Genomic DNA, 18,382 nt, shown 5'->3' on the forward strand with positions numbered 1-18,382 from the left:
GAGAGGAGCATTGTCCCAGTCCGGTAACAGGGTGGGGAAGGAGGGAAAGAGCTGGTGCCCGCGGGAAGCAGGAGGCAAGGCGAGGAGGGGAGGGGAAAGCTGAGAGGAAGGCCAGGGAGGGGAGGATCAAAGAATTTGTGCTTCCACCGGTCCCTGCTCCTTCTCTTGCCTTCTCTCTTCTTCTTGCTCTTCTTCCCATCCTCCAACTGAGAAATGTTGACACAGCCACATCTGAGAAGAAAGACCTAACGAATCTGTGCTCAGGAGCACAAGCTCTGGGTTGTAAAAATGGTTCTGCCCTGTGCGGCCTTGAAGAAATAAAGAAAACGTTGGGTATCTCCCTACTCTCTTGTGCAAAATGGGAGCAATAAGAGCATTCTTCTTCATGCTGCTGTTGTCAGATGTGCCTCGGTTTAGAAACTACTGCATCAATAGTGCTATAGCAGCAAAATCATAAATACTATTATCATAATCCTCTGAATCTTTTGACAACCACGATCCTTATTTATTTCACCCGAAAGTCGCCTTCTGCCTCTAGAAATTTCTGTAAACTGATTGCTCTTGCGGTTTGCTCCGCTGTGGCTAGACCACCCCTTCATCGCCAGTTCTCTGCTTGCTAGACGGGGACCCATGTGCAGGTTGGAGGACATGGGAAGAGTACAGAGCGGTGGGGAAAATGAGCCTTTGCGCACCTTTTGGAGAGGCCTCTGGGACCGGTGGGGTCCTCCCACTACCTTCTTTGGTTTCAAGGGAGCTCCAGGAGGGCAGGGATCTGGTGGCCGTCGCTCTTGCGTCCCTCGCCGAGAACAACTTGAGGGCCTCCTCACTCAGTCTCCCAGAGACCCTCAGAGTGTCCTGCCCAGAGAGCAAGGTATTCGTGCTTCCTGGGATGGTGGGAAATACTCCCGCATCCTCCTCCTAACTGTGGAAACCGGAGGTGGTGGAGGAGCGCTAGCGACAGAAGGAGGTCCAGAAAGACAGGGCGGAATGGGAGGGAAGGGGCTGCAAAGAAGGGATGAGGAGAAAGAGAGCGAGGAAGAAGGGGAGATGAGAGCGAGGTGGAGCCGTACAAAGGGAGGACCAGGATAGAGCGGAGGACCACCGAGAGGGAAGCGGCAGTGGAGGAGCGGTAGGAGGAGGAGTTACGTCCCCAGGGTAGTTCTGTTCACTGGCCCCCAGCACAGGCAGCCCCACCACATCCCCACCAGCTCCTTAGCGCTCAGATCCAACACCCAGGCTTTCGTCCCTCAAAGACTGTCTCTCCACCCATCGCAGTTCTAACCTCATTTGATTTTTCTCCCTGCCCCTTGTGAGAGCCTGGCCATTCTGTGATCTGTGAACATACTTTCTGTGCATGTCTTCTCTATCGGCCAGAGACCATTACTGGTCCTTGCACTCATAAACTTTGACCGACCTTCAAGGGCTCCTGGAGGAGCACTTTGTGTTGTTAGTTACCCTTCAGCTTCTTGATTTTCCCAAAGGAAGTTTCATCTTTTCATCCCGGGGCTGTGAACTTCGTCCTCCTAAGAGGAGCCTCCCCTTTGTCTCCTTCGTCCTGTGTCAACCTCTGTTCCAGTCTCCGGGAACCAAATACGTGTCTCCAGGCAACACTGGCCACCTTTCCGACTCCTTTCTTTGGGCTGCAGCTCTCTTCTTCAGATGCTGTTTCTTCCTGTTCTGTGTATTGGATGAGGGAAGAAATGGCTCTGGATAGAGTGAAGAAGTAAAGATTATTACTTTGAGACATCATGTGGATGTATACTTATTATACATGTAAATATTTAGTGTGGTGGTATTTTGTGTACATAAATACTGTCTACACTGTAAGACAACTTGGATACATACCTTCTAAATATGGGTACACTTTTCTTTTAAAAATCGTGCAATTTCTGGATATGTTAAGACATTGGAATGAAACTGACGTGACCAAGCTCTGACAAGACTCTGTGACTGCCTAAGTGTCAGAGCCCTGCCTCGTGGGCTCCACGACACGTGGTTGATTTTGAGCCACCCCAGGTGCTTTCGGCCTGGTTTGTCTGAGGGTTTTGTGTAAATGTTCCTCTTTCCTTATACTGTAAACCTGACAAATTTTGGGAGGAAAAACTTACCCCCCAAATCAGAACTGTATGGAGAAGAAAAGGAGAGTTCTCCTGCCTCCATTTCCACTCCACACACTTTATATATTACACGTAAGAGGCGGTGGTGGTGGCTTTGGAGTGTAATTGGTGCTACAAGAGAGCCAAGGGACCCAGGAGATCCCACCTCCTGCCTTGACGTTCACCTGCCCTCTCTGGGCTCTGGGGAAAGGGTGAAGGCAAAGGAAAGGAAAATAACACTCTCATTTGCAGAAATTTTACCTCAGCATGGGACACTCTGGCAAACCGAGGCAGAATATGCGGTTGATGAGGGTGACTTAAGGGGCCCTTCCCTGACCGGAAACCCAGAGTGGAACGTTTCCTTCATTTTCTGAGGTGCCAGTGAACTGAGAGATGTCAGTCAAAGGAGAGGAGCAGAGAGAAATCAAAGAGGCATGAACACCAAAGCGGGGTCATCCGTATTCAGATCTTGTCGGGTCCTTGGAAGAGCTTCCCTGAGATTATGGGTGAGGAGTATGGCGCCTAAAGAAGCAGGTACCCTTCTCTGGCGATGGAAAGAGGTTGGCTTTCAGAGGGGTTCCATGGTGTAATGGTGAGCACTCTGGACTCTGAATCCAGCGATCCGAGTTCAAATCTCGGTGGGACCTTTCTGTTTAATTACCAGAAGGACACGTTTTACTCCCCTCATAGGACCTGCTTTCCGGCTCCCGCGACCCCCAGCGGCGTGGCTCACACGGACCCTGCGGACAGGTGTGGGACGACCGGGAGCGGGGGCGTTGTCGAAGGGCCGGCGCCTCTCCTGCCCGCCCCCGGCCAGGGGCGCAGCGACCCGGCCAGGGGCGCAGCGACCCAGCCAGTGCCGCCCCCTCGTCGGGTCCCCTGGGTCTCGGGGGTAAAAGGCAGAGGCTGCGCCCACCGAGTCCTGACCCGCGAGGGGGCTTCACACCGCACGCCTTGTAACTGCGCGGTTGTCCCGGTGCGTAAACGGCGGCGGGGAGGGGCTGCGATGTCGCTGATCAGCCAGGATGGCAGCTTTCGAGTGGAAGGTTCCAGACCTGACTGGGATGAACTCTGTTTTATTCAGATTCTCTATCATTCCGAATGTTAATTGATCTTGTCCCAGTTTATTACGATTTTATTCAGAGTTTCTCGCTCCTAAGTCTCCGCTGGGCACGCAAAGCCGCTGTTCGGCCAAGATTTGAACCTTGACTCCTGGAAATCGCGTCCTCTGGTCCCAAGCTCAGCCCGAAAGAGGAGCGCGGGTCGCGGATTCCGGCGTCCGAGGAGACCCCAGCTCCCTGACCCACGGCCGCCCGGCCAGGCTGCTCGGGGGCCGAAGAGGAGACGAGCTGCTCGGAGTCCGCACCCCCAGCCGGGCTCCCCTTCGTCCTGCCGGGTCTCCGCTCCACCGAGAAGACACCCCACTTGTGTCCTCTACTGCCCGGGAGAAAAATATGGATGAGGCCCGTGATGGACTTGAAAAGCCAGTTAAAGTGCTCTCTTCGCGGTGCTAAGGAGCATCTCGCTGACGCTTATATTTTGGAACTTTCAGCGGTTACAAAGGACTCAATGACGCCGCTGTCTTTGGAGGACGGGAAAAGAAGGGTGTGAAGCCGGCGAAAAGATCCGAGGAAGGAAGGGCAAGGGCAGGAGAGAAGAGAGGATGAGCCAGAAGGGAGAAAGGGACCGGAAGGGAGAGGAGCGGGCGGGTACCGCGGCGGGGACGGTCGCTGAGTTGGGGCGACCAGAGCGAGCGCCTCACTCTGGAGCAGTTCCCACCCTTTACTGACGTGTCCGGGAACCCGGTTCACCCTCAATCGCAAAGCTACTGGCCTGGCATTTGTCCTGGCCAAGTTTCCTTCCCGGGTTCCGTGCGGAGCGGTGAGGTGGGCTGTGCGAGTCTGCAGGTGAATGGAAGTCCTGGCGGCTGCCTTGGGGATGACTGGCGGGCAGGGAACCGCACGCACTCCACTTTTCCCCTTTTCAGGCCGGTCTGCAGGGCCTGAGGTGGGAAACTGGAAAATCGGAGCGTCAATATTTATTTAGAGATAAGGAGATAAATAGCCAAACAGTTGGTTACCTGACCTGAAAGTGTTTATTCTTGGGAAAAAAAGAAATGTGGGATGGGATCAGGGTCCACTTTCTCCCATAACAAGCTTTGGGGCATATGTAACTGACTCTCTCTCTATATATAACTGTATATAATATATATGTACATATATTACTGCATATAATGTATACATATCTATTATATGAGTAAAACTCACTGCTTGTGTGTCCAACTTAAATTTTTATGTAATTATATGTGCCAAGCTTTTTAAAATTCTGGGTCTAGTGCCACGTGTAGGAATGTTTTCCACTGTAAAAACGTAAAAAAAAAAAAAAACGGGGGGGCGGGGAGCATTCTCGAAGCAAGCAGTTGGACCATTATTCCCCCTTTGATGGGCTGATCACATGAGGTAGTAAACAAACTGGCAGATCCTCTCAGCCCAGGAGGTCACGGCTTTCGTCTCTCTAGGAAGGTTCATAGTCACTGAAAAGTGTCAGTAACAAATAAAATCACACCCAATCTTTATGCAGTGTTGCTCCCAAAATGCAAGAGGTTACACCCAGTGAAGACATGCAAAGTGCCAAGTGCCAGGCATGGTCTACAAGTTTTAAATGGGTTTACTCACTTAATCCTTTCAAAAGGCTTGCATCATGTCATCATCCTCATTTCACATACGAGGAACCTGAGACATAGAAAGGTTAAGTAACTTGTCAAGTCAGTCAGTGAGTGGGATTTGAAAGCAGGAATTTGAACTGAAGCCTTCCTGGCTCCACAGGATATCCTACCAGTCAAAGAGGAACACAAACCGTAAAAATGCTTGACAAGAAATTTAAGTCCGTATATTTCTTTTGAAAAAACACCCAAGAGGAGTCACGTAACAGGCATTCAGTTCAGTCGCTCAGTCGTGTCCAACTCTTTGCGACCCCATGGGCTGCAGCACCCCAGGCTTCCCTGTCCATCACCAACTCCCGGAGCTTGCTCAAACTCCAGCCCATCCAGCCAGTGATGCCATCCAACCATCTCGTCCTCTGCCGTCCCTTCTCCTCCTGCCTTCAATCTTTCCCAGCGTCAGGGGCTTTTCCAGCGAGTCAGTTCTTCGCATCGGGTGGCCAAAGTATTGGCGCTTCAGCTTCAGCACCAGTCCTTCCAAAGAATATTTGGGGCTGATCTCCTTTACGATTGACTGGTTGGGTCTCCTTGCAGTCCAAGGGACTCTCAAGAGTCTTCTCCAACACCACAGTTCAAAAGCTTCAATTCTTTGGCGCTCTGCTTTCTTGATGGTCCAACTCTCACACCCATAAACGACTACTGGAAAAACCATAGCTTTGACTAGACAGACCTTTGTTGGCCACTGCTGAGTGTTCCAAATTTGCCGGCAGAATGAGTGTAGCACTTTCACAGCATCATCTTTTAGGATTTGAAATAGCTCAGCTGGAATTCCATCACCTCCGCTAGCTTAGTTCGTAGTGATGCTTCCTAAGGCCCACTTGACTTCACACTCCAGGATGTCTGGCTCTAGGTCAGTGATCACACCATCGTGGTTATCTGGGTCATGAAGATCTCTTTCGTATAGTTCTTCTGTGTATTCTTGCCAGAATACAGGACCGTTTCTGTCCTTTATTGTGTCCGTCCTTGCATAAAAATGTTCCCTTGGTAGCTCTAATTTTCTTGAAGAGATCTCTAGCCTTTCCCATTCTATTGTTTCTTTCCCTCTATTTCTTTGCATTGTTCACTGAGGAAGGCTTTCTTATCTCTCCTTGCTATTCTTTGGAGCTCTGCATTCAGATGGGTATATCTTTCCTTTTCTCCTTTGCCTTTCGCTTCCTTTCTTTTCTCAGCTATTTGTAAGGCCTCCTCAGACAACCATTTTGCCTTTCTGCATTCCTTTTTCTTGGCGATGGTTTTGATCACTGCCTCCTGTACAGTGTTACGAACCTCCGCCCACAGTTCTTCAGGCACTCTGTCTAAATATATGTATGTAAGAAAATAAGCTGCCACCTGTAGTCCCAACCCTCGGAATTAACTACTGTTCTTCTAAGTCTTGGCAAAACATATATATGCTTAGTTTATAAAATTCAAATGCTGCAGAAAATACAAATATGTAAAAATTTGAGACATCTTAAATTCAAAAATAACTTCTGTTAAGGTAGTTACATATTGACAGAGTCATTTCGGTATGTCAACAGAGAGGGAAAAAATACATCGTAGCTCAGTTGGTAAAGAATCTGCCTGCAATGCAGGACACCCGGGTTTGATCCCTGGATCGGGAAGATCCCCTGGAGAAGGAAATGGCAACCCTCTCCAGTATTCTTGCCTAGAGAATCCCACGGACAGAGGAGCCTGGCAGGCTACAGTCCATGGGGTCACAAGAGTCGGACACGACTTAGTGACTAAACCACCACCATACTTTTATGAAATAGAGCTCTTATAGATTCTATTTTTATTTTTAAGCATTCAACTTGATAGTGCATAAATTTAATGGAAGAAAAATAAAGAAATTGTTGAACTTTCAATTAAATTGTTTACACGAGAGATGCTTTTCTGAAGAGATTCCCTAAGGCTTATAATAATAATTTAATTAAGACATTAAATTTGGGAATGATTCTTCTCATTACTTTTAAAAATCAAATGTCTTAAGGTATAATTTGAAAATTATACAACACATCCATTTCAAGTTTGATGGCTTTTGACAAACGGACGTACCCATGGAACCACTATCCTGTTCAAGGAAAAAGAATATCTCCGGAACTCCAGACGGTCCTCTGTGCCCCTTTGCAGTCAGTCCCCCTACCGCCGCTCCCTGACGCAGGTCATCAGTGATCTCGGGCCTGTCTCTGTGGATCGATTTTTCAGTTCTCGAAATTCACATAAATGGAACCCCAGAGTATGTACTTTTTCCCTCACTCAGCATGATGCATTTGAGAGTTATCCATACCGTTGCCATGTATCAGGTATTTGTACCACTTTAGCGAGGAGTACTATTCCTTTGAATGAATGTGTCACAATCCTATATATCTATTCACCTCATGATGGACATTTGAAATGTTTTCAATTCGGGGACTATTATGAACAAAGCTGCTACAAACAAGTCCCTTTTGTGGGCTTATGCTTTACAAATTCCATTTACATTTTTAAAATTCTTTAATACGAATTTACTTTGAATGGATGTTACATTCACAAAGACAATTTATTGAAGAGTTACAAGCTCACCTTTGATTGTTTCCTGTCAGGACATACGTAATATAAGCCACAGGTGTATTTCTGATTATCCCATTTAATCTACACAACAACTTTATGAAGTACTTTATGATTATTACTTTCCTATGACACTTGCAAAATTGGCCTAGCAAACGGGAGTCGGCCCAAGGTCAAAGCGGAAGGCCAGTGGTGGCAACAGCACTGAAAAGGAGGCCCCACCCCGCACCCCCCAGAAGCTGCGTTCCTAACTGCAGACCCACTCCCAGTGTCTTCCTAATAACCTCGGTGTGTCTGCTGACAGGCCTGGAAACCAATATCCAAGCCGGTCTTCCTCACGGTATTATTTACTGATCGGCTTCTTTGGGTCAGAAACTCCTCCATCAGGGGTCCAGAGCCTAACAGCGTGCACAACCTTGAGGGTGAGGAAATCTGGTTAAAAAAAAAAAAAACACACACACCCTAAAACCGGTTTTCTCATCAGTAAGCCACTAAAAATTAACCTTGGTCTTGGTGCAGATATTTCATATTTGAGCAAAGCAATCTCCCGCTGTTGGGGAGACAGAGTAGGATGTTCTACTTTCGCTTTCAATGACCTAGATCCTCCATCTGCATCCTGTGTGCTTTCCGGTTAGTTTTCTTTGGACCTACCCTTAAGCATCACCCCACTCCCAGGCCCACTCCCAGCACCTCCTCCGATCTCAGAGGCTTCTTGGGGCTGAGCGGATCTACGAGTGCCATCCCCGAGGCAGCCACGAGGGGGAGGACAGCCCTTCCCGCCATGGGCCTGCCTTTTCTGTTTGGCCCAGTGGTTTCTATTTGCCAGGAGGACTTTGTGAATCAGAAGTGAGCACAACACATCCTGAGAAAGGGGTTGTCGAATAGCCCACAAAACGGCCGACAGCTCGGCCTGGGGTTTTCTTCTAATCTGTAGCTCAATGTTTTCACACAGGAAAAAAAGAAAAACTACTTTTGATCGAAAGAAAAGAACAAAACAACACAACACAACGTTAGGTACGCTTTCTACTGCCATTTAAGGAGAAGGGATGTTATGGAGGTTTCCTAGTTTGCCAACTACTGAAGCATTGTCAGGTGCACAATCGAGGCTGAAACAGGGGTACTGCTTTTTGACTGGGAAAGTAACAGGAAAAGGTCTAGAGAGAAAAGGCGGGGGTGAAGAGAACTGGATCCAGAAATGCGACGAGGCCTGCCTGGGGTGGGAAAGGGTGAGTGGGAGGTTAGTATCTAAGCAGTATCTCCAGCGATGACTAAGGCGTGTAATAAGCAAGGCAGCTGACCACCTACGAAATGAAACCTCTGAAAGCAGGACATCGGTGGGGAAATGGCTAGTGACAGCCTCTTACAAGACAGGCCGACGAGAAATCCGTCACGTCATTTTCAAGACGCTTTTCCACGCGTCTGGGCTTGTTTGACTGTTGATTCCCTAGAAAGTCAGCAGGGTGGCCACGCACAGCTAACACCCCGGCAGCTACACCATAAACCCCTCCTTCTGTTTTTCCACAAACACAGGCCAGGGGAAAGCGCGAACGCAGTCCCCCACTACCACAAATTATGCAGTCGAGTTTCCCACATTTGGGGAAATCGCAGGGGTCAGCACATCCGGAGTGCAATGGATAAGCCTCGCCCTGGGAAAACCACCTTCGTGATCATGGTATCTCCCCTGCCAGGTAAGTATGAGTTGCTTGGCTTCCGCCCCACCGCAACCTCATACGCCCTACACCGTACACACACGCTCACTTCCCCCCCACCACCATCCCCGAGCCTTCTTGGCCCTTCCACACAGCGCATCCACGCACTTTCAAGCAAAAACTCCTCAGTTCTCTCCCACGCCACGGGAGACCATATCGTGTTTAAGCACCAGATGACGGACCAGCAGCCCCTGCGCTCGGATATCTACATACGACACGCCCCATTCGTGACGTCACGGGAACCCGCGCTTCCCTCCAGCCCACGCCCCGCCCTAGTCCCCGCCTCCCTCCTCCCACGCTGTCCGGCCCGGCCAACCCGGCGGAGGGCGCCCTCTGGGGGAAGTGACGTCCGCCTCCCGCTCCTGTTCTCCCACCCGCCGCGTGTTGGGACCCGGTGCGCTCGGCTGCCTGCCTAACTTTTGTCCTGCCCAGCCCCGGTCTGGCGGTCGGCTGAAGCCTGTGCACCTTTATTCGAATAACGGCGTTCAGTGGGGAGAACGGAACATTTAGCAGTCCAGGGGAAACCGGTTCCTTTCAAATCCAGTTGTCTTTGTGATGTAGTATTGTGTGTATGTCTAGTAAAACGCACTAAGCGTCGCGACGGGCCGTGAACTTCTGTTCTTCAGAACTCAATGTCACTGATTGAGAATTTCACTTATGTTTAGTTCAAACATTTTTTATTAGTATTCCTAAATACCTTATTCAGTAATTGATGTCTCAGTATCATTTTTTTTGAAACTACCTAGTTAGTTTACTTTCATCAGTTAAGTCTCAGCACAACTCTAGGACTTTACCAAATGATCTGGAAAGATCATTTGAAGTAGACATCTCTAAACTATAATTTTTTCAACAGCTTACCCAAAGCTCTTATCTCATTTACGTTTACTTTAAGCTTTCATCATATCAAGTTATTTTCCTCGCAAAAGATATAACAGGGTCTTATTTATTAAACCTAGGTACAATAAAGTTCAAAATTGGGAAAGGAGTATGTCAAGGCTGTAAAATATTGTCTCCCTGCTTATTTAACTTATATGTAGAGTACATCATGCAAAGTACCAGGCTGGATGCCTCACAAGATGGAGTCAAGATTGCCCAGAGAAACATCAGCAACCCCAGATATGCAGATGATACCACTCTGATGGCAGAAAGCAAAGAGAAACTAAAGAGCATCTTGATGAAAGTGAAAGAGGAGAGTGAAAAAGTTGGCTTAAAGCTCAACATTCCCAAAACTAAGATCGTGGCATCTGGTCCCATCACTTCACGGCAAATAAATGGGGAAAAAGTGGAAACCATGGCAGATTTTATTTTCCTGTGCTCCGAAATCACTGCGGACGGTGACTGAGAGCCAGAAGAATCGACGGTTTCGATTTGTGGGTGCTGGGTAAGACTCTTGAGAGTCCTTTGGACAGCAAGGAAATCCAACCAGTCAATCCTAAAGGAAATCAACTCTGAGATTAACAAAACTATGCAGATGACAACACCCTTATGGCAGAAAGCGAAGAAGCGCTGAAGAGCCGCTTGATGAAAGTGAAAGAAAGAGGAGGGTGAAAAAGTTGGCTTAAAACTCAACATTCAGAAAACTAAGATCATGGCATCTGGTCCCATCCCTTCATGGGAAATAGATGGGGAAACAGCGGAAACAGTGACAGACGTTATTTTTGGGGAGGCTCCAAAACCACTGCAGGTGGTGACTGCAGCCATGACATTAAAAGATGCTTGCTCCTTGGAAGAAAAGCTATGAGCAACCTAGACCGCATGTTAAAAAGCGGAGACATTACTTTGCCAACAAAGTTCCGTCTAGTCAAAAGCTATGGTTTTTCCAATAGTCGTGTATGGATGTAAGAGATGGACCATCAAGAAAGTCCCCTCTACATAGGGCAGACACCCACCAAGGAAGTCGTCCATTACTGATAAAGGCATGGCCCCAGAAATCTAACAGGTAAAAGTATTATGGAAGTTTTTATATATGTGGGCCCAGGACAGGAACCCATTATCCTGAGTTTGCAGTCCAGGTAGGGTCATCGTGCCAATCAGGAACAGCAGAATTATTCACAGCAGCTCCACCCTGACTCTGTGGTTGCTCATGGAAAACGAAACGGGTCTTCAGTGGTTCCTTCGGGTCAGGAAGGAAGGTCCCTTTTCCTCTGCTGCTGTCTTGAGCCGGGTGTGGTGAATCTAGGGAGTAATACCCGCAACCTGAACTGCAGTGGGAGTGGCTAGCACAATAGTGTATGGCCCTTTCCAGGTGGGGGATAATGTCTGCCATTTCCCATCCTTTACCCATACTAAGTCTCCTGGTGAGTATGGGTGTACAGTAGTACCTAAGGAAAAGGGAATTCTTTCTTTTTGAACATAAGGGGTGATGTCATGGATTACCTTCCCCAACTGTTCCAGTTGCCCCAGTGTCAGGAAGCATTTAACAGGAGGCTTCCTGTGTGCCGTTTTGGATCTGTCAGGAATTCTCTGTTCCTTATTAGTTCCTGAATATTCAGGAATTAAGAGGAGAGGCAAGCCTCTCCCAGGACTGAGGAATCCAGGCATTTCCTTCATTAGTTTTTCTATAGGGTGATAAGTACCCTCTTCCTTCTTATGAACCATATGGTAAAAGTGATTATTTGCAACCCTCTCTCTTTCATATGGATGACCCCATCTTTTCTTGATAGCTTGTAAGTTTTGATTTTATCTCTGCTGAAAATAGCTATAAAACACCTTTGCTCCATCAGAGCTTTGGTCCCCGTGTCTTTCTTTCTCTCTCTCTCTCCCTCCCTCCCCATCTCTCTTTCTTTTTTAGGCTGATCCCCTGGAGCACAGAGGCTCTCTGAGTTCACTTTCCTGCCAGGGCTTCTAAGACTCTCTCTCGAGAAGGCGCTCTGCGCCTTCACCCCATCGAAAGGGCACCTGCGGCCTCCGTGAACAGAGCAAGCTCCGTGCCAGGGACTTTATTGGCTTTCGGCATATAAGCCAAGGAATATCAGCCTCTTTCTCTCACCTTTACCTTCTTATCGGTCTACTCCAGACCACCAGGTTTTGGTCCATTAAAGAACCTCAACACCGCAACACCTCCATCCCTCCTCTTTGTAATGAATTTCCCTCTCCTTCTCGAATAAGTAGGGGGGGCCTCCCGAACATTATCTCATAGGGGGAATGCCTGTGCAAATGGGGCAGGAGGGCGGGGGCAGGTGTCATGCTGATGCTCTTTAACATTAATGGCAACAAGTCCATCCAGGGGGGTGCCAGTTTCCTGCACCCATTTTGCCAAAGTCACCTTGATGGTCCGGTTCATTCTCTCAACCATTCTTGACCTTTGTGGCCTATATGCTGTATATAGTTTCCATTTAATATTTAATGCATTGCAGACCAGTTGGAGTAATTCAGCCACAAATACGGTCTCATTATCTGATTCTACACTCAGAGGAAACCCAAACCTAGAAATAATGCCTCTCAGCAAGAATCAGGCCACTTCATTCACGCTTTTTCAGTCTTGGTGGGGTAAGCTTCTACACATCCCGTAAAAGTACATACCATCATCAACAAATATCTGTATCCTCGGCATGGATTCACATCAGTGAAGTCTACTTCTAGATGTTTAAATTAAACCCTTTAATTATAGGGTCCCCTATAATTGTATTCTGGGAGGCGCGGGACTCCTTGGGAGATGGGTTATTCTTGGCACATTGGTAGCTTGCATCTGCATTCAGTTCAGTCACTCAGTCGTGTCCAACTCTTTGCGACCCCATGGGCTGCAGCACCCCAGGCTTCCCTGTCCATCACCAACTCCCAGAGCTTGCTCAAACTCCAGTCCATCCAGCCAGTGATGCCATCCACCATCTCGTCCTCTGTCATCCCCTTCTCCTCCTGCCTTCAATCTTTCCCAGCAACAGGGGCTTTTCCAGCGAGTCAGTTCTTCGCATCGGGTGGCCAAAGTATTGGAGCTTCAGCTTTAGCACCAGTCCTTCCAAAGAATATTTGGGGCTGATCTCCTTTACGATTGACTGGTTGGGTCTCCTTGCAGTCCAAGGAACTCTCAAGAGTCTCCTCCAACCCCACAGTTCAAAAGCATCGTTTCTTTAGCGCTCAGCTTTCTTGATGGTCCAACTCTTACATCCATACACGACTATTGGAAAAACCATAGCTTTTGACTAGACGGAACTTTGTTGGCAAAGTAATGTCTCCGCTTTTTAACATGCGGTCTAGGTTGCTCATAGCTTTTCTTCCAAGGAGCAAGCATCTTTTAATGTCATGGCTGCAGTCACCACCTGCAGTGGTTTTGGAGCCTCCCCAAAAATAACGTCTGTCACTGTTTCCGCTGTTTCCCCATCTATTTCCCATGAAGGGATGGGACCAGATGCCATGATCTTAGTTTTCTGAATGTTGAGTTTTAAGCCAACTTTTTCACCCTCCTCTTTCTTTCACTTTCATCAAGCGGCTCTTCAGCGCTTCTTCGCTTTCTGCCATAAGGGTGTTGTCATCTGCATAGTTTTGTTAATCTCAGAGTTGATTTCCTTTAGGATTGACTGGTTGGATTTCCTTGCTGTCCAAAGGACTCTCAAGAGTCTTACCCAGCACCCACAAATCGAAACCGTCGATTCTTCTGGCTCTCAGTCACCGTCCGCAGTGATTTCGGAGCACAGGAAAATAAAATCTGCCATGGTTTCCACTTTTTCCCCATTTATTTGCCGTGAAGTGATGGGACCAGATGCCACGATCTTAGTTTTGGGAATGTTGAGCTTTAAGCCAACTTTTTCACTCTCCTCTTTCACTTTCATCAAGATGCTCTTTAGTTTCTCTTTGCTTTCTGCCATCAGAGTGGTATCATCTGCATATCTGGGGTTGCTGATGTTTCTCTGGGCAATCTTGACTCCATCTTGTGAGGCATCCAGCCTGGTACTTTGCATGATGTACTCTACATATAAGTTAAATAAGCAGGGAGACAATATTTTACAGCCTTGACATACTCCTTTCCCAATTTTGAACTTTATTGTACCTAGGTTTAATAAATAAGACCCTGTTATATCTTTTGCGAGGAAAATAACTTGATATGATGAAAGCTTAAAGTAAACGTAAATGAGATAAGAGCTTTGGGTAAGCTGTTGAAAAAATTATAGTTTAGAGATGTCTACTTCAAATGATCTTCCCAGATCATTTGGTAAAGTCCTAGAGTTGTGCTGAGACTTAACTGATGAAAGTAAACTAACTAGGTAGTTTCAAAAAAAATGATACTGAGACATCAATTACTGAATAAGGTATTTAGGAATACTAATAAAAAATGTTTGAACTAAACATAAGTGAAATTCTCAATCAGTGACATTGAGTTCTGAAGAACAGAAGTTCACGGCCCGTCGCGACGCTTAGTGCGTTTTACTAGACATACACACAATACTACATCACAAAGACAACTGGATTTGAAAGGAACCGGTTTCCCCTGGACTGCTAAATGTTCCGTTCTCCCCACTGAACGCCGTTATTCGAATAAAGGTGCACAGGCTTCAGCCGACCGCCAGACCGGGGCTGGGCAGGACAAAAGTTAGGCAGGCAGCCGAGCGCACCGGGTCCCAACACGCGGCGGGTGGGAGAACAGGAGCGGGAGGCGGACGTCACTTCCCCCAGAGGGCGCCCTCCGCCGGGTTGGCCGGGCCGGACAGCGTGGGAGGAGGGAGGCGGGGACTAGGGCGGGGCGTGGGCTGGAGGGAAGCGCGGGTTCCCGTGACGTCACGAATGGGGCGTGTCGTATGTAGATATCCGAGCGCAGGGGCTGCTGGTCCGTCATCTGGTGCTTAAACACGATATGGTCTCCCGTGGCGTGGGAGAGAACTGAGGAGTTTTTGCTTGAAAGTGCGTGGATGCGCTGTGTGGAAGGGCCAAGAAGGCTCGGGGATGGTGGTGGGGGGGGAAGTGAGCGTGTGTGTACGGTGTAGGGCGTATGAGGTTGCGGTGGGGCGGAAGCCAAGCAACTCATACTTACCTGGCAGGGGAGATACCATGATCACGAAGGTGGTTTTCCCAGGGCGAGGCTTATCCATTGCACTCCGGATGTGCTGACCCCTGCGATTTCCCCAAATGTGGGAAACTCGACTGCATAATTTGTGGTAGTGGGGGACTGCGTTCGCGCTTTCCCCTGGCCTGTGTTTGTGGAAAAACAGAAGGAGGGGTTTATGGTGTAGCTGCCGGGGTGTTAGCTGTGCGTGGCCACCCTGCTGACTTTCTAGGGAATCAACAGTCAAACAAGCCCAGACGCGTGGAAAAGCGTCTTGAAAATGACGTGACGGATTTCTCGTCGGCCTGTCTTGTAAGAGGCTGTCACTAGCCATTTCCCCACCGATGTCCTGCTTTCAGAGGTTTCATTTCGTAGGTGGTCAGCTGCCTTGCTTATTACACGCCTTAGTCATCGCTGGAGATACTGCTTAGATACTAACCTCCCACTCACCCTTTCCCACCCCAGGCAGGCCTCGTCGCATTTCTGGATCCAGTTCTCTTCACCCCCGCCTTTTCTCTCTAGACCTTTTCCTGTTACTTTCCCAGTCAAAAAGCAGTACCCCTGTTTCAGCCTCGATTGTGCACCTGACAATGCTTCAGTAGTTGGCAAACTAGGAAACCTCCATAACATCCCTTCTCCTTAAATGGCAGTAGAAAGCGTACCTAACGTTGTGTTGTGTTGTTTTGTTCTTTTCTTTCGATCAAAAGTAGTTTTTCTTTTTTTCCTGTGTGAAAACATTGAGCTACAGATTAGAAGAAAACCCCAGGCCGAGCTGTCGGCCGTTTTGTGGGCTATTCGACAACCCCTTTCTCAGGATGTGTTGTGCTCACTTCTGATTCACAAAGTCCTCCTGGCAAATAGAAACCACTGGGCCAAACAGAAAAGGCAGGCCCATGGCGGGAAGGGCTGTCCTCCCCCTCGTGGCTGCCTCGGGGATGGCACTCGTAGATCCGCTCAGCCCCAAGAAGCCTCTGAGATCGGAGGAGGTGCTGGGAGTGGGCCTGGGAGTGGGGTGATGCTTAAGGGTAGGTCCAAAGAAAACTAACCGGAAAGCACACAGGATGCAGATGGAGGATCTAGGTCATTGAAAGCGAAAGTAGAACATCCTACTCTGTCTCCCCAACAGCGGGAGATTGCTTTGCTCAAATATGAAATATCTGCACCAAGACCAAGGTTAATTTTTAGTGGCTTACTGATGAGAAAACCGGTTTTAGGGTGTGTGTGTGTTTTTTTTTTTTTAACCAGATTTCCTCACCCTCAAGGTTGTGCACGCTGTTAGGCTCTGGACCCCTGATGGAGGAGTTTCTGACCCAAAGAAGCCGATCAGTAAATAATACCGTGAGGAAGACCGGCTTGGATATTGGTTTCCAGGCCTGTCAGCAGACACACCGAGGTTATTAGGAAGACACTGGGAGTGGGTCTGCAGTTAGGAACGCAGCTTCTGGGGGGTGCGGGGTGGGGCCTCCTTTTCAGTGCTGTTGCCACCACTGGCCTTCCGCTTTGACCTTGGGCCGACTCCCGTTTGCTAGGCCAATTTTGCAAGTGTCATAGGAAAGTAATAATCATAAAGTACTTCATAAAGTTGTTGTGTAGATTAAATGGGATAATCAGAAATACACCTGTGGCTTATATTACGTATGTCCTGACAGGAAACAATCAAAGGTGAGCTTGTAACTCTTCAATAAATTGTCTTTGTGAATGTAACATCCATTCAAAGTAAATTCGTATTAAAGAATTTTAAAAATGTAAATGGAATTTGTAAAGCATAAGCCCACAAAAGGGACTTGTTTGTAGCAGCTTTGTTCATAATAGTCCCCGAATTGAAAACATTTCAAATGTCCATCATGAGGTGAATAGATATATAGGATTGTGACACATTCATTCAAAGGAATAGTACTCCTCGCTAAAGTGGTACAAATACCTGATACATGGCAACGGTATGGATAACTCTCAAATGCATCATGCTGAGTGAGGGAAAAAGTACATACTCTGGGGTTCCATTTATGTGAATTTCGAGAACTGAAAAATCGATCCACAGAGACAGGCCCGAGATCACTGATGACCTGCGTCAGGGAGCGGCGGTAGGGGGACTGACTGCAAAGGGGCACAGAGGACCGTCTGGAGTTCCGGAGATATTCTTTTTCCTTGAACAGGATAGTGGTTCCATGGGTACGTCCGTTTGTCAAAAGCCATCAAACTTGAAATGGATGTGTTGTATAATTTTCAAATTATACCTTAAGACATTTGATTTTTAAAAGTAATGAGAAGAATCATTCCCAAATTTAATGTCTTAATTAAATTATTATTATAAGCCTTAGGGAATCTCTTCAGAAAAGCATCTCTCGTGTAAACAATTTAATTGAAAGTTCAACAATTTCTTTATTTTTCTTCCATTAAATTTATGCACTATCAAGTTGAATGCTTAAAAATAAAAATAGAATCTATAAGAGCTCTATTTCATAAAAGTATGGTGGTGGTTTAGTCACTAAGTCGTGTCCGACTCTTGTGACCCCATGGACTGTAGCCTGCCAGGCTCCTCTGTCCGTGGGATTCTCTAGGCAAGAATACTGGAGAGGGTTGCCATTTCCTTCTCCAGGGGATCTTCCCGATCCAGGGATCAAACCCGGGTGTCCTGCATTGCAGGCAGATTCTTTACCAACTGAGCTACGATGTATTTTTTCCCTCTCTGTTGACATACCGAAATGACTCTGTCAATATGTAACTACCTTAACAGAAGTTATTTTTGAATTTAAGATGTCTCAAATTTTTACATATTTGTATTTTCTGCAGCATTTGAATTTTATAAACTAAGCATATATATGTTTTGCCAAGACTTAGAAGAACAGTAGTTAATTCCGAGGGTTGGGACTACAGGTGGCAGCTTATTTTCTTACATACATATATTTAGACAGAGTGCCTGAAGAACTGTGGGCGGAGGTTCGTAACACTGTACAGGAGGCAGTGATCAAAACCATCGCCAAGAAAAAGGAATGCAGAAAGGCAAAATGGTTGTCTGAGGAGGCCTTACAAATAGCTGAGAAAAGAAAGGAAGCGAAAGGCAAAGGAGAAAAGGAAAGATATACCCATCTGAATGCAGAGCTCCAAAGAATAGCAAGGAGAGATAAGAAAGCCTTCCTCAGTGAACAATGCAAAGAAATAGAGGGAAAGAAACAATAGAATGGGAAAGGCTAGAGATCTCTTCAAGAAAATTAGAGCTACCAAGGGAACATTTTTATGCAAGGACGGACACAATAAAGGACAGAAACGGTCCTGTATTCTGGCAAGAATACACAGAAGAACTATACGAAAGAGATCTTCATGACCCAGATAACCACGATGGTGTGATCACTGACCTAGA

General features: G+C 47.4%; 1 non-coding gene across 1 annotated transcript; it reads left to right on the forward strand.

Moving 5' to 3' along the window:
• On the forward strand, positions 2,672-2,743 carry TRNAQ-CUG. The gene has a single exon. It is a non-coding gene; the product is annotated as a tRNA-Gln (tRNA).

Source organism: Capra hircus, chromosome 3 (assembly GCF_001704415.2).
Source record: "Capra hircus breed San Clemente chromosome 3, ASM170441v1, whole genome shotgun sequence".
NCBI classification, from domain to species: domain Eukaryota; kingdom Metazoa; phylum Chordata; class Mammalia; order Artiodactyla; family Bovidae; genus Capra; species Capra hircus.